The sequence below is a fragment of the Lissotriton vulgaris genome, chromosome 4_1 (assembly GCF_964263255.1).
Source record: "Lissotriton vulgaris chromosome 4_1, aLisVul1.2, whole genome shotgun sequence".
In the NCBI taxonomy this organism is placed as follows: domain Eukaryota; kingdom Metazoa; phylum Chordata; class Amphibia; order Caudata; family Salamandridae; genus Lissotriton; species Lissotriton vulgaris.
In genome coordinates, this window is record NC_141691.1 from 1,465,844,565 (window position 1) to 1,465,860,547 (window position 15,983).

Here is a 15,983-nt window from a genome sequence, read left to right on the forward strand (position 1 = left end):
TACTGGACACACTATGCCTAGGGGAGAATGTGTCGCTGTACTATGAACATGTAGTCTCAAAGCAGGGTGATCAGATGAATCTGATAAGATTCACTTTGTTGCTAGGAGAACAAGCATTATGATAGAGATTGATTTCTAACTGTAGATTCCTCACCTCTCCTCACATCAAATGGGTCAGGGAATTTTTTGGTAGTACCCCTGCACGTTGGCAAATGATGCTGGCGGCTCCACATCGTTGGCCCACCCTGGATGTGACTTGCACTGGCCTATATAAGCACCAGCCGTGCGTGCTGACGTTAGTCATTTTCTTTATATGCCAAAAGATGCGGATCCGGAAATACCCCTCGTTTCATTAAGTCTCTAAATTATACACATTCTTCAGCATGCAAGGAAATTATATCACCTTCCAAGTACACAGGGTTTAAACTCTTAGTTGAATGTTGTAAACAAATGTCTGTGTCTGACCCTCATGTAGTTTGCAGGTGGTGCCTAGGGTCAAATCACAACCCTAAGGCGTTCAGTGATTGTGCCTAGAATTATCCCAAGGCCATTCGAGATCAGAAAGCTAAGCTCTTTGTGGTTAAACACCGCAAGATCTGCTGCCGGGATTGGTTGAGGCTTAAATGTAGGTCCAGATTCTGCACTCAAGGTAATTCCAGTGAATGGTCTTCTCGTGCTGTAAGTCATCTGGGATAACCAAAAAGCAGCACAAGAAGATCAAGCAAGACTCGGCCTTATCATGTCACTCCTGTTTAGTTCAAAAGGCGCGAGGGCGTCACTGTGCCGCCAGATAACGGTCCCGAGTTCAGTGTACTTCAGAGTATATTCCGTCTATGTTCCTTTGCAATTAAATTTCCAAGACAACAGCAAATTGAGGAATTCTGTAATGCTATGCTCCGCCTTTTGGGCTCGTTACTGGTTCACTCTGGTGCACCTTTGGGCCCAAAATAGCCATTAGGCTTCCCATCTGTGCTTCCACTTGCAGGTTTGCACTTGTGTCACTTGGTCCCTCTGGATCCCCTTAGAACTCCTGACTGGCTTGTGTACTCAGCGCCACAACCCACATTAGAAAGCAATCCATGGACGACGATGGCAGTGCCATTGACTCCAAACGACGCAGCCAGCCCATAATGCTGTCAGGCGCCTCTGCTCTGACCTTGATCGAATCTGTACAGTCCTCATCTTGAATTGCTACCCTTTTACCACCCTTCGGACCTGAACACAATGCATTTACCTCCCTGTAGGGCACGGGTTCTTCATAGAAAATGCTGGGGATGAGATTGACCAACCATTACGAGGAAAACTGGTATGATGATCTCCAGGATGCCAGTGATTCTGATAATTCACCAAACACAGACCTTGTCCCCCACCACCCCAGAACCTGCAACCTGGAAATACGGCAAGATTTTTGAGTAGACTGCAGAAAATATGCAGTGGTGGAAACGGGACCTGAATTGGTACAGCAGCCAACCCCTCTCCTTATCCCAAACAGAGCTCACCTTAGTGATCGATGCATCGCTTCTGGGTTGGGGAGGCCATCTGGAAGAGGTGGAAATCAGAGGTATTTGGTCAATGAGGAAGGCCCAGCTCCTATCAACCTTCTGGAGCTGAGAGCCATCCACTTGGCGTTAAAAGCCTTTCTGAATCATAGGAACGCTGGTGCAGGAGCTCATCGGCAACACCACCTACAGATGGCACTGTAAAAAGCAGGGAGGAGTGGGGTTTTGGACCCTATGCCTGGAGGTCTTGCATCTTTGGACGTTGCTAGACTACCAAGCCCTTTTTTTGGTGACACTACCTGGCGGGGTTCCTTGACTGCTACAGCACACAAATTAAGCCATTGATACCTTGCAGATTGCGAATGACAGATACATCTGGATGTGTCTCAGGGTTTTTCCGTGAATGGGAGAACCCTGGCTAGATCTTTTTGCTGCTACAGTTTCAGCTCTATTGCTCGTTGGAGCTTCCAAGGCGTCTCTTGCTTTGAGACTTGCTTCGGTTAAAGTGAAACTCAGGACTCCTACATGTCTTTTAGCCGATACCTCTCTTGCACTGAGGTCTGAAGAAGAGGAGGGTTAATCAGGCCCAAGACATCCTAGTGACTATGGATTGGGCGCTGGGAGTATGATATCCCAAACTCCTGGGCATGAGCATCTGTCCTCTGATCATGCTGCCCCTTTAGGAGAATCTCCTGTTCCTGCAGCAGGTCAGTGTGCTGCACAACCTCCACCTCCATGCTTGGAGATTGAGTGATGATAGTTGAATGCTATCGACTTTCTTACAGAAGTGGTGGAGGTCATCTTGGCAGCCAGGCGCTCCTTAACCAAATCTGTTTATGCATACCGGAAGAATAGAAGTGTGGCCGAGTGTGCTTCTAGACTGATTGATCCACTACATACCAAGCTGTCAGAAGTTTTGTTGTTTGTGTTGTCCCTAGAATAGCGAGGCTTTGCTTTGAGGAATATTAAAGGGTACGTGCTACCTCTTGTGGCCTTTTTATGTTTACCAGAAAAGCTTACAGTATTTAAGTCTCCTGTCATTATGTGGCGCCTCACAGGATTAAAACGCACATTGCTTCCTTTTACTTTTGTTTTGCTCCAATGGGGCTTAAATTTGGTCCTCACATTCCTCATGCGTACACCTTTTGAGCCCCTCCATGGTTGTTCTCTCTCAAACTTCTAACCCTCAATACAGTCTTTCTTGTCATTATACCATCAACATGGCAGATCAGCGAACTACAAACTCTTTCTGTTAACCCGTCTTCTACCATTTTCTATCTGGACAGGCTAGTCCTCCAGACACGAGCTTTCAAAGGTGGTGCCACCATTTCAAGTTGGTCAGACCATTACCCTTAAACTGTTTTTGGCTCCACATCTCCCCACTAAGGAGGAGAAAAGGATTCACGATTTGGATTCGAAAAGAACTCTCAGCTTATATATCGATTGTTCCAGACACCACTGGCAGTGCTAGCATTTTGAAGAGTTCTGCCCTTCCGAGGAGAGTCAAGGGAAGGGGCCGTCAGTGGCAAACGTCTACATGTAAGCGAGTTAGGGGCCCTTGCAAATTGGCCTCATAGAAGTTTATGGTATACCCTTAGTGGTTGCTGAATATGTGGAGGATGCAGTGGATTGATGCTGTCGGGGCCACCAGCTATAGTGGTATGTCGTCTGCATAGGGGGCTATTCTGTCCTCATGGTGTTCTGTCCATTTTAAACCCCTTAAAATGGGATCCCCCCTTACCCACACCACCAGAGGTTCCAGCAATAGAATGAAGATAAGCGGCGACAGGGGCCAACCCTGGCGAGTTCCCCATCTCAGTTGGATAGATCGTGACGTTCTGGCAGTTCACTACTATATGCACTGTGAGTTTTGTATAAAGGAGTGTTATCCATTTCATATATTTGGGTCTGAAACCCATGCGTTCCAGCACTGCAAATAGGAAGGGACACTCAATAGTATTGAATGCCATTTTGGCATTGAGCGAGAGCAGGGCTGCATCTTCCTGTATTGTGTCTGCTCTGTCCAGCATTCCATGTAGGCGGCAGAGGTTGAGGGCTGTAAAGCTGCCTGACATGAAGCCTGATTGATCGGGGTGTATCAGTTTTGGGATTATGGAGATCAGTCTGTAAACCAGAACTTAGGCAAGGATTTTAGCCTCTGCGGTAAGCACAGAATCTGATAGAGACTACTAGCTGCAGATACCTTCATGTAGAATTATCCCCAGGCATGAGACTGGACCCGGAAAACTTTTTTGCCACAGCATCCCTGCGTGCTGGGGGGGACGGCACCACGTGACTCCGCCCGACGTCCTCTGCTTCCGTGACGTCAGCGAGGATACATAAGTCCCACCCCGGCGCGCCTACGCCAGTTTTTTCTCTTTCCGCGTGCAACACGGAACCGTTTAAGCTCTGGCCTGTTTTCAGGCCGTCTATCCCTTTTTTCACATTTGGAACAGTGTGCAAATGCTTTTGGGCTTCCAGACGTGTCCCTCTTGCGCACGTCTCATGGCGGCAACAGACCCTCACCCAATTTGCGTGTGGTGCCTGGATGGGCACCATGACTCGAAGAGAGGGCTACGCCTGCCAGCACCTTGAACCTAAGTCGCAGCGGGAGCACCGGATGAAGTTGCCTGTTGGCGCACTTATCCAGGTCTGTGTCCTCTCAGCGTCCGTCTCCCACCTCGGAAGCAAGGAACCACCTGTTTCAACTGCGACATCGTCTTTCGCCGCGGCCCCTCAGGCGCGGCTCACCGGCTGGTTTGTTTCCGAGGCCTTGTCCTCCTTCCGCGGCGGGTGCCGTCTCCCCCCGGGACATGCGGCCCTGCCTGTCGCCTCCCTCCCCGCTGTTTCCCGGCGCGGAGGCGACTAGGGCCCAAATGACAGCCTACGCTGCGGCTCCACAGGCATATTTGGCCCTTTCTCCACCTCTTGAGACGTCAGCGGATACCTTGCCTCACACGGAGACTTCGGCAGAGTCGCCGGCAGCTCTGGCCCCGACGTCGAATGTTTCGACTCCAGGTCGTAGGAGAGTGGCGCCGTCGGGGTGTGGTACTTCCGGGCTCCTCTCTTCGGCACCGAGCGTCCCTGTCTTGTCGCAAATCCCTACGGGGCTCCCTGTGGCATCGCAGGTGATCGCCGGAACCCCAGGCTTTACCCAGGGTCCCCCTCAGCCCTCTGAGCAGGCAGCTGACTCACCAGAGGCCGAGCTGGCGCCGCTTCGGCGCCAAGACCTTTTTTCCCCAGCTCCAGTGGAGTCACAGGTAGAGGTGGGGACCTGGGGTGCTTTCCCGAGCCCCCCTCTGTCCTCGGCGCGGGCGGCTGCTCCGTCTGAGGCCGAGTCTGCGCCGTTTCGGAGCCGATTCCTTGACAACAGTGCCTACTCGGGCGCCGCCTGATGCCGATCAGGCGCCGATGGCGGCCTTCACGGAGCCGCGCCGGGTTCTGGATTCGTCTCCTGAAGTCCCTTCGTCTCCGGAGATCTGTCATCTGTTGATGTGTCCCTCCCCAGAGAGCCGTGTAGTTTCCTTTTCGATGGCATCTTCTACGGCAGGCTCTTCGCCGTCCCTGCGGCCAACATCCTCGAACCCTTCTTTCCCTGGCTTGTGGCTGGCTTCTCCACTGACCCCTCTGGTCCCTCATTACTTGGTGGATTCTCCTATATGCCAGGGCTGGCCTCTTCTCCCTGGAATTGGGGAAGGTCTGCTCAGTCTGCAACCTGCAACCGTCACCCACAGAGGAATTGCTTTCACCTCAGCGGCGCCCTATTGCGGCCAGTGTTGCCTTTGTTCAGGCTTTTTCCATGGCTGCTGGCATTCTGAGGATGGGTGAACCTGTCACTCCATTTCCTACAGACAACCTCTTGGAGATTTTCCACCAGGGCTCTGATGAACGGGAGTTGTTCCTTTCCTTTTGAGGCGTCACTCCATGATTCTCTTATGGGGGCTTGGAGGCGCCCTGCCACGGGCGATCTAGTGCCTCAGGTGCTATTGCACCGCCATCATCCTGCTCCGCATGATCCGTCTGTCTTTCTTTCCACCCTTCTATTCAAAGCGCTCTACTGCATGCTACCTTTCCGTGTTTGCCTGTGGTGGTGTTCCCTCCGTCTCGGGAGGCCCGGTGGTTAGATTCATGGCTACGTAATGTCTTTGCTTCTTCCAGTGCTGCTTTGAGAGCGCTTAACACTTTGTGTGTGTTGAACAGGGCTACGTGTCTCTCATGAGGGTGCCCTTGCTGATCTGCGGTCCCATGTTTTGAATGGTAAAGAGTTGACCGCGTTTATTCTTCGTGCGGCTTTGGATGTTGTCAATGCCATTGGCCGGGCTATGGTCACTTCTGTGACTCTGTCACCGTGCTTGGCTACGCGATGCTGTTTTTCCCAAACATATTAGGTAGCGTCTGGTGGACCTCCCGTTTGACGAGGTCCTGCTTTTTTAATTCTCTTGCAGACTCAGCCATCCAGCGTCTTCTTGTGGGGCTTTGTCCTCCTCCTCCTCCTCCTCCTCAGTAGGTGGTTTGTTGATCCTCCGGGTTTTAGTGGGAGGTGTTATCCCACTGTTCCTGGGATCTGGTGTGGGATGAACGTTACACTTTCTGTGAGAGATACTGTGCACTCTGGGCCCTGAGTTGGCCTACCTCTTTAGTTGGGGTTCAGCCCCCGTTGGCAAGAGTGTTCATTTTTGGCTGCTTACTAAGCCTTCTGTGGTTTGCTGCAGGGTTTCTAATTTGTTCTCTGATGCAGGATTTCTTCCCTACGAGTGATTCCCATACTTCTTGGGCCATATCCTACCCTACGTGGGGTATTTTGTAGCTATTGGATAGCCTGCCTTATACTGGGAAGGGTGGACTTCCAGTTGCGCGTTCCTTGCTCTTCTTGGTGTTGCTGTATGCGGCCGGTGCGTTTCTTGGACGGTTGTGACATGGGGTGGTGTTCTGCCTCTGGTTTGCTCCTCTGTCTGGTGTCCAGAAGGGTTATTTCCTGTGTTGACGACTTTGTTCGTCCTATTGTTCTCCCCTTGTTTCCCTGCTGGTTAGCACCCAGCGTCGTCTTCCGGTTTTTCTGTTCCACGGCCAAGGGCCTTGGAATGAGGCCTTGCGCCCCTGCTTCTGGCTTTTCGGGAGCTATTGAGACTATATTTTTCTCTTTCAGCGCCTTACTACTGAGGCGCTGTTCGGTATGGCCTGTTGACATCCAGTTGTGATGAGTTCGGCCGCCCTCTTCACCGGGTGTGTTCCCGGTGCAGGGCTCTTCCCTCCTTTTGCGTTGTCTGTACCTGGGGCTTCCGGTGGAGGTCCCTGGTACATTGACTCCTGTTCTCTTTCCTATTGTCTGTCCCTGGGGCTTCCCTTGGAGGTCCCTGGTACATTGGCTAATGGTCTCTTTTCGTGATGCCTGTACCTGGGGCTTCCGGTGGAGGTCCCTGGTACATTGGCTGCTGAGCTCCTCTCCCTTCGTTTTGCCTGTGCCTGGGGCTTCCGATGGAGGTCCCTGGCACAATGGCTACTAGTCTCCTCTCGATTTACCTTTACCTGGGACTTCCGGTGGAGGCCCATAGTACATTGGTTGGGGGTCTCTTTTCGTATGGCCCTTCCTTCTCCTGCTTGGTGATGGCGGAGCCGCCGCTTGTCGTGGTGACACACTCTCTGTGGAGCGGTGTTCTGCGTGGAGTTGCAGTTCTAGTCTGCTTGGGGGGACACAGGTTTTTTCCCCTGTCCCTGCGGCTCATCCCCTGTTGGGGAGGACTGGGTTATTTCCCTGTCCTGGCGATTTTCTTTCCCCCTGTTGGGGTCTGGATTCGCCTGGGCTGGGGAGATCCTTTCGCAGACCCTCCTTCCCCTTGGGTATGACTAGGGTATCTATTCTACATGAAGGAATCTGCGGCTAGTAGTCTCTATCAGATGTACAAGTTACTTACCTTCGGTAACGGTATATCTCGTAGAGACAATTCTAGCCGCAGATTCCTTCACGACCCACCCTTCCTCCCTGTTCTGCGAGGGCCCTCTGGGTCTTCTGCACTCGCCTGCCTCCGGGTGGTTGGCTTTTGCGGATGTCTTTCTTACCCCCTCCTTCGGGGGATGCTCGCCTTGTTGTTCCTTTATTGACTTTGTAGACACTTCTGCACTCTGGTCTCTAGTGTGGGGTTTGCTTGTGCTTCTTCTTCTTCTTCTTTTGTTGAGGGCAATTCTGCCTTTGGCAGCTTTTAGGGTCAAGGTGCCTTGGTTGGTCTCGACTTAGGTGTTCAGGAGCCTTTTTCCCTACTGGTTTTGTCTGAGGTTGACTGGTCATTGCTATACTTTCTGATCTTGGTGTCCCTTTAAGTTCCGTGCAGTGGATGCAGCCTTCTTGGTATGAGTATTTTCACATCCTTCTGCCCCGGGGAGACTGTTGTATTTGTTTGCAGGATTGTTTTCCAGTGGCAGTGCCCTATTCTTTCATTCCAGATATTGGTGCCTTAGTGCCTGTCTCTATTCTGGATGGTTCTGTTCCTAACCATTGTTTCTTTCCTGTCTGTTTAGTGGGGTTTTTCGCACACTGTTCCAGTATTCGCACAGTTTTTGCTGGTGATGGCTCCGCGTTGTGGTGCTGAAACATTCTACGAAGAAAACTGATGTAGGAGCGCCAGGGTGGGACTTATGTATCCTCGCTAACATCACTGACACAGAGGACGTCGGGCGGAGGCACTTGGTGCCGTCCCCCCGGCGTGCAGGGATGCTGTGGCAAAAAAGTTTTCCGGATCCAGTCTCACGTCCGGGGATAATTCTACCTGAAGGAATCTGCGACTAGAATAGTTTCTACCAGATACACCGTTACCAAAGGTAAGTAACTTGTATGATAGGTCGGTATGACCCGCATTTCTCAGTTGGATTGCCTCGTTTACGTATAACCACTATTGAGGCAAGTATGTTCTCTTTATGTAGTATGCCTTCTTGATAGCTGTCTAAGTACATTTTGCAGAGGTAGGGTGTCACCTTAGTGGCCGTTAGTTTATAGAGCTCAGTAGGGAGCACACTGGGTCCCATGGCTTTGCCCGAGCGAATGTCCCGGATTGCAGCTTGCAGTTCTTCTGTAACGTCTCCCTCCAGAGTCTCCCGAGTGAGAGTACGGTGACTGGAATTGTAGCTAAGAGCTGTTGGGGCTCATGCGCGTGGGGCTGGAAGTGGATGTGTAAATTGATTCAAAGTGAGTAGCATATGCCTCCGTTATCTCCAGAGGGTCTGTCCGTTCTTCTCCTAGCGTCCCTCACAGACAGTGGACCCAGCTGATAGCCGATCCCCCTTTTCCTGCCAGGCTAATACATTTCCTGTCCTTTCCCTGTGCTCGTATATCTTGTGATATACGTGTTTTCTTTGATTTAACTGTCTCTGTCAATAGTTGCTTATAGTCCTGTTTCTTGGCATCCAGATCCTGTTGAATTGAGACATCATTGGTTTGTCTTAGTTTCTTTTCAGCTTCCAGTATTTCCCCCTCGAGCGTCTCGATGCGCCGCGTTAGTTCCTTTTTATGCCTCACCATCAGTGCCAATGCTCTACCTTTTATGGTGAGTCCGAAAGCCTCCCTAGGAGTTGTGGTGAAGTCACTGATTCAACATGTAATGGCGAGTTGCGGGGTTAAGTTGCCTCCATATGTCAACCTGTCCGAAAGCCGAGAGGAAGTCTGCCAGTTTTGACCCCGCACGGGGGTCCCGTCTTGGGGGCCGTCTATCCATAGAACCATCTAGTGTTAGGTTGAAGTCACCTCCGAGGACCAAAGTACCCACCCGGAGGTCCAGGATTAATTTGCTCTGGTCTCCTAGTGTGGATTGTTATAGTGTGGGGGAGCATATGTGGAGATCACACTTAAGGGTTTCTCTTCCCATATACCCGTGGCGGCTGCAAATCTACCCTGGGCATCAACCCATGTTTTACAAACTATGTACGGGCAGGACTTACGAACAAGGATGCCCGTCACCCGGGAACCAGAAGTGAACTCTGCGTGAGCTATTAGTTGATATCCCCACCCGTTTAGAGTCTTGCAAGTGTTGCCAACTAGATAGGTCTCTTGCAATAAGACAATCTCAGGCGTCTGACGTTTTAGGTGTTGGAGAACAATTCCTCGCTTAAGCATGTCCCCTAGTCCGTTAATATTCCATGTAAAGAACCTTATCTTCCATGACAGCTGATTGGACAACCTGGGTTTTGGTGACGTTGAGTTTGTAGCCAGAAAACTGGCCGTACTGTTCTGCTAGGTTCTTAATAGGTGGAAAAGCTGATGCTACATCGCTGGTCAAAACTATAATGTCATCGGCGTATGCCAACACCTTATACTCTGATATATTGACCCTAACTGAGAGTATATTCAAGGAACCCTCAATTTTGCTTAAAAAGTGGTCAATATAGAGGGCATAAAACAGGGGCGAGCAGGGACAGCCCTGCCTAGTGCCCCTGCTAATGCTGAAAGATCTTGACACCAAACCTAAGACAGAGAGGGTAGCCTCTGGAGCAATGTAGAGTGATTGCACCGCTTGAATAAACTCAGAGCTAAACCCTTTCCACCGAAGGACTGCCCATACAAACCCCCAGGCGACCCTGTCGAACGCCTTTCGGCGTCCAACAGGATTGCTCCGAGGGGGATTTTGTGGCTTGGGCCCAGTCCAGAAGTGCAATGACCAGGCAGACAAGATCAGCCGAGTCCCTACCTGGAATAAAGCCATGCTGGCGTAGTGAAACTAGTGGAGAGATCACTGGGGCCAATCTGGTGGATAAAATGTTAGAATATATTTTACTATCTGTATTAATCAAAGATATCAGGCGAAATGATGAGGGGGTCTAACTCCGGTTTGTCTTTCTTTTTAAAAAGAATGATGGTGGTTTGGCGCCATGAGTCCGGTATGCGCCCGAGCTGAGCCCCTCTAAGAAATATTAAAAGATCCACCCGAATCTCTGATCGAAACAGACTATAAAATTCCAAGGGAATGGAGTCTGGCCTGCAGCTTTGCCATTAGCTAATGAATTGATTGCTGACTCGACCTCCTCCCATTCTATGGGGGCAGAAAGAGCTACATTCTGCTAGGCAGTAACATGGAGGGTGTTAAGTTCCTGTAAGAAAGCCCCAACCTCAGAGTCGAAATTTGGATCACTGGCTTCCTCTGTATACAAGAAGCAATAAAACTTCATATAGACCGCCATGACCCCCTTCGATTTATCCTGAATATGGCCTTGGGAATCCTGAATCTTAATAATGCAATTGGCCAAACCTCTCTGCTGGAGTCACTTGTCCAGAACCCTGCCAGATTTTTCACCAAGCTCAAACATCATAGAGCGGAACTGTAAATACTTCGCAGCAAGGTCCTGGCCAAAATACTCCAGCAGAGAGGCCCTGATTCTGGCGACCTGAAGCTGGCTTTGAGCTATATCCTGGCCCTCCTTAATGGCGCATATCAATTGAGCCTCTGCGGCCCGCAGTTCCTCAATCCGCCTATTGGTTTGAACTTGAATAGTCCTCTGCCGTAAGGTCGAGAAACTCTTCGTTTCTCCCCGGACTGCTGCCTTTAGCGTATCCCAGACAGTAATACAGGAAACTGTCCCTCTGTTGATATTTAAAAATTCCAATATCCAGTTCCTCATGTGATCTATTTATGATTGTTCTAATAATAGCTTTCTCTCAAATGTCCAAGTCCTTGGGACACTTGTCGTGCGAGTAAAAATACATTCAATAATCACCGGATTATGATCTGACAATCCTAGGAGGGACCGAAATAGAAGTGAGATCTGCTAATTGATCGGACATAAAAAAATAGTCTAACCGTACCATTTTATTGTGGGGAGCAGGAAAATATGTATAGCCGTTAAGGTGTTTATTATGATAGAACCAGAGATCAGTCAAATAGTGCTATTGAACCAAGAGCTTGAAGCGCCCTAAAAACTCTGGGTTTCTTACCTACATAATTTTGACCCCCAGCTAAGTTAAAATCGGCAACAATTTAATGTTCATATCCCCACAGAAACAAATAGGGTGAGGCCAAAGAGCCAGCTCTACATTCAAGTGATGTGGAACTGCCGGATCGTCCAAATTTGAACAATAGACTGTACAAATGGTTAGAGATCTACCATTAATTAACAGCTCAGTAATTACCTATCTCCCACTGCTATCTTGGCTGGTTTTCCTGCATGACCCTAATTCACGTCTTAATAAGATTTGCCACTCCTTAATCATAGAGGTCTGGCGAGAGCACCCAATTAAATCAAACCCAGGAATTTTCAAATAATCACGGTTACTCCAAGGTACATGGGTTTCCTTCAGGCACAGTACATGTAGGCGTAGGGCCTGAACAACTCTTGAAAACAGGCCCCTTTTCTTGCCATCGTTCAGCCCTCAAATATTCCAGGTACCTATACGAATTTTACCCTGCGTCATTTGCTCTAAAAAAAACTGACCTAGCTAATACATACAAAGCAATATCAAACCGTCCTTGAGAAAATGGGGACATCCTAGTGATGTCTATATTAGACAAAGAGCCACGATTAAACTGTATATTCAAGCTTTTTTTATTTTTTGACCCACCCACCCACTTGAACCCCCCCGGTGTCATTGCCAAAGTAAGAATGCCAATGGGGGATATGCCCATGGGGAAAAGGAAAGATAAAAGGAGAATACATAAACAACAAAACTTTTCCCCCAAAAGAGAGCAATTCCCCCCTTAAAAACACAAGGGTTCAGAAAAGAAAAATGGGCTACAGAAAGCAGATCTTACAGCTTAAAGTGAATCCAAAAACTCATAAGCCTGGACTTCGGAGACACAAAATCTGGTTTGGCCTTGATGAGTAACTTTTCATTTTAGAAGGGAAAAACAAAAATACTTGAGCTCCCTTGGACTGAAAAGGTACTATTAATTGCCGGAGCTGCCACCTCCATTCAACAGTAGATGGGCAAAGATCAGGCCTGACAAAGAACTCACAGGCCTTGCCGGCCCATCTCCTATCTGGCCTTGCCAAATCATAAATCTTTTCCCTGGTTAAGAAGCTGCTCAAACAAATTAAAATAGCACGAGGCCTATTGTCCGTTTGGCCAGAACATTGCTTAAGCTTAAACGGAAAGCAATGTGCCCTCTGAACTTCGTCCCACTCTTTAACGTCCGGGAATGCTTCGGTGAACAATGTGACCACAAACTGTCTAATGTCTGACCCTTCAATCCCTTCCGGGACTCCCAAAACTCTCAGATTGTTCCTCCGGGCTCTGTTTTAAAGATCAACAAATTTTCACTGAATATCATCCCTTTGAGATTTAATAAGGTCTGTAATGCCACCTTGAGTGGCCATGTCATCTTCTAGAGTGGAAATCCTCTCTTCCGCCTCCCCAATTCTTGAAGCAATATATGAGCAAGTTTTAGCTACTCTACGAATAGAGTTTTAAACCCTGCGGCACGCTCCCTTAGTACGAGCACTCTCCTGCCGGGTTTCTTCGCGGTGTGCCATAATTGTCTGATAGATTATCGCAAGTGTCATCTCGCCTGAGGGTGGATAGGAACAGTTGGCACCTTGACTCATTACATTGCCTTCCGGACCAGGCTGCGTAGAAAATAAATAATCCCAGACTAGAGAGCCGGTATTCGGACAAGAGGCCAAAGGCCCCTGATCTTTAGGTGCCTTCCGAAATGTGCAAAGTCCATTAGATACAGCTTCTGAATTTAATACCTCATCAATTCGCCAGTCGCACATCTCACTGTCGTCATCATCTGTCCAATCTATGTCCAGGCCACCATCATCCTCAGACGACCCAGTGTGATCTGATAGGAGGTAAAATTTATCGCCATCTGTGTCTCCATTAAAATTTGACAGAGCATTCTGTGGGAGCATTTGAGGTACATCCCCATGAGTAGTCTTAAATTGCTGCTGTGGGGGTACCGTGGTCTTTTGGATGGGGGAAGTAGCTACAGTTTCTGTATTTCTTGTTCAACCTGGCAAAACTACAGGTCCCAGCAGCCCACTGGACTGCGCCATAAGATCTACCTGGACTTCAGTATTGGAAGAGTCACCAGGATTATTGTCGCTACTCCCCCCGCCTGTCTCCAAGCCACCAGCCCTGCCCAGAGGATCTCCCTCAACCGCAGCTGAAGCCATTGACCACAAAGAAGGTTGAGGAAGACCTCTGTCAGCCTTACCGGTGAGGGAGGATGAAGATGCTTTGGGAGGCACGAATTAAGTCTGGCTCCATTTGAACTTAATAGAATTCGGTGGCGTTTTGTTCTTGTCCGCCTGAGGTTTAAACATCGCCAGGAGGGTCTGCCTAATTTTCGCCATTGTTGGAGCTGAGGTTTCCGCAGGCGTCCATATGCTCTCCTCCGCAATCTCGCGGATACCAGCGCCTGACAACAGAACTCCTGGGGATTGCACCGTCCCGCCACCTGACTTCGCGGAGCGCCGAGGCACCATGACACGTCCCGTAGATGAAGTATTCTTCCCCGTCCTTTCGGCGGCAAAGCAGGGCGTGGAGAGTATAGCAGCTGAGATGCCGAGCTGCACCTGGAACAGCAGGCGGCTGAGCGCTTCCGCGGAGAGAGGATCCAGCTGGTGAGTCGGCTTCGGTACAGCAGAGGCCACCGGAACATTTCTCTCATTGCACTATTAAAGAATTTTCACTGCGAATATCGCCACAAAAGATTGCCGAATCAAGTCAAAAGAAACCCATCCTTTATGAGTTCTGGAGTGGCGTGCTACTCGCCAGAAAAGCGCTTCAACACCCATCAGGGGTAACAAGTGCTATATGAATGCAAATCTTTCTTCCCCTTTTATCCTTCCGCTATCCTTCTCACACCAAGTAACTGACTAATATCCACCACTGAAATTACTTCATATTTCATCATATTAATTCACCACTAATCCTTTCTAGGCTTCCTGAATAACATGCGTCAACAAGCTCTACATAAATACAAACCTTTGTCTTCCTCTATCCTTCTGCTATCATTCCAAATCCAAATAACTGACTAACCTATCCCCCACTTAAAATGTACTTGCATGTTTCACTATACTTATTCAACACTAATCCTCTATGGGTCCCGGAGTAGCATGCTACTCACCGAAAAAGCGCTTTGACGCCTCGTAAGGGGTAGTAAGCGCTATATAAATGCAATTACAATACAATACAATGCAATACTATATACCTCTTACTGCTGCTAGACACTTACCTTCCATCTTTCAAGATCAGATTACATTTAGGTAGATGTTACAGGGATAATGTTTTTGGGCGATCTAGGGTGCGAAGGGAAAATGGCTTCCTTTTTAGGTTTCGCCTGGCGTCCACTGCGCAGCAGTGTTCGCGGAAGCGAAATCTTTTGTTTAGCAGTACGGTGCTTTGTCCCGCCTGTATCTTCCATTGGCTAGCTCCATAAATGGAGGCTAGCCACTGGAAGAGAGATGCTTCAGTCATTGTGGGAGCAGATTCGTGGGCGTTCCGGTGATTTTTTCTCTCTCCGCCTCTTTTCGTACATCATGCGGTTGTGGGCGGTATGTTTTTTTTGGGTTTTTTTCCGGCATGTTTTGGTCTTTTTGAAAGTGTCTTTTGCAGGAGTGGGCTGCGCGATTGTCGTCTCCGTGGCTTCTTCCCGTCTTGTTTTTTTGTTGTCGTCTTTGTTTTCCGTCTTTGCGTGTGTTGTTGTCGTGTCTGTTTTCCGTCTTTGCCTGGTATGTATGCTCCTGTTTTTGCATTTAAGGTAAACTCGTGGCTGTCGTCTTTGTTTTCCGTCTTGTGTGCTTGAGCTCCTCACCCCCCTCTCGTTCCTTGTGTGTGTGCGCTCCTCACCCCCTCCCCCCTCGTTGCTTGTGTGCGTGAGCTCCTCACCCCCCGCGTTGCTTGTGTGCCTTTAAGATCTAAAACCAATGCAACCCCTGTCTCACAAGTTTATTGAACATAAACGCCATCCGCCCTAGTTACATCTGATTACCTAGTTCATGCTCGTTGTAAATTTAATCTATTTTTATGAGGATATGGATTGAACAACAATACTGATCGTGGAGCATCAAGTATATTAGTTTAATCAGATGTAGGGTTGCTTGTTACTAACAAAACTGCAACCTTTTCAGCACAGGTCAGCCTAGTTGGAGGTAGGTAAAGTCTGTGAGAAAAGTGAAATTGTTAAAAGCGCTGTGGTTGTTGGTTAAGTGCCATTGTCTTTTGTTTTTGTTGCTGAAGATGCATGGCGGAAAAAACTGCTTCATTTCGAAGTGGTCACGGTGATAATTACTTCCCGTTTTTTAATTGAAAGTAATGGGTTTGCTGCTTTAGGGCCTGGCTACCGTTCTAACTTGCTGCGAGTATACTTTAAATCCGTGATACTCAATGTACGGCCCATGGGGCCGCTTGCGTCCAACCTGACCTTCACATGCGGCCCCTCCTTGTAAACAGCAGCAATGTGTGGGGCTCGCAGTGTGTGGGGCTCGCAGTGTGTGGGGCTCGCAGTGTGTGGGGCTCGCAGTGTGTGGGTGGGGCTCGCAGTGTGTGGGAGGGGCTCGCAG

General features: G+C 49.1%; 1 protein-coding gene across 1 annotated transcript in view; it reads left to right on the forward strand.

The window, feature by feature from the left end:
• Window positions 1-15,983, forward strand: part of ASXL3 (ASXL transcriptional regulator 3) — a 319,112-nt gene that overhangs the window by 146,520 nt on the left and 156,609 nt on the right. The gene's annotated exons all lie outside the window — the stretch shown is intronic.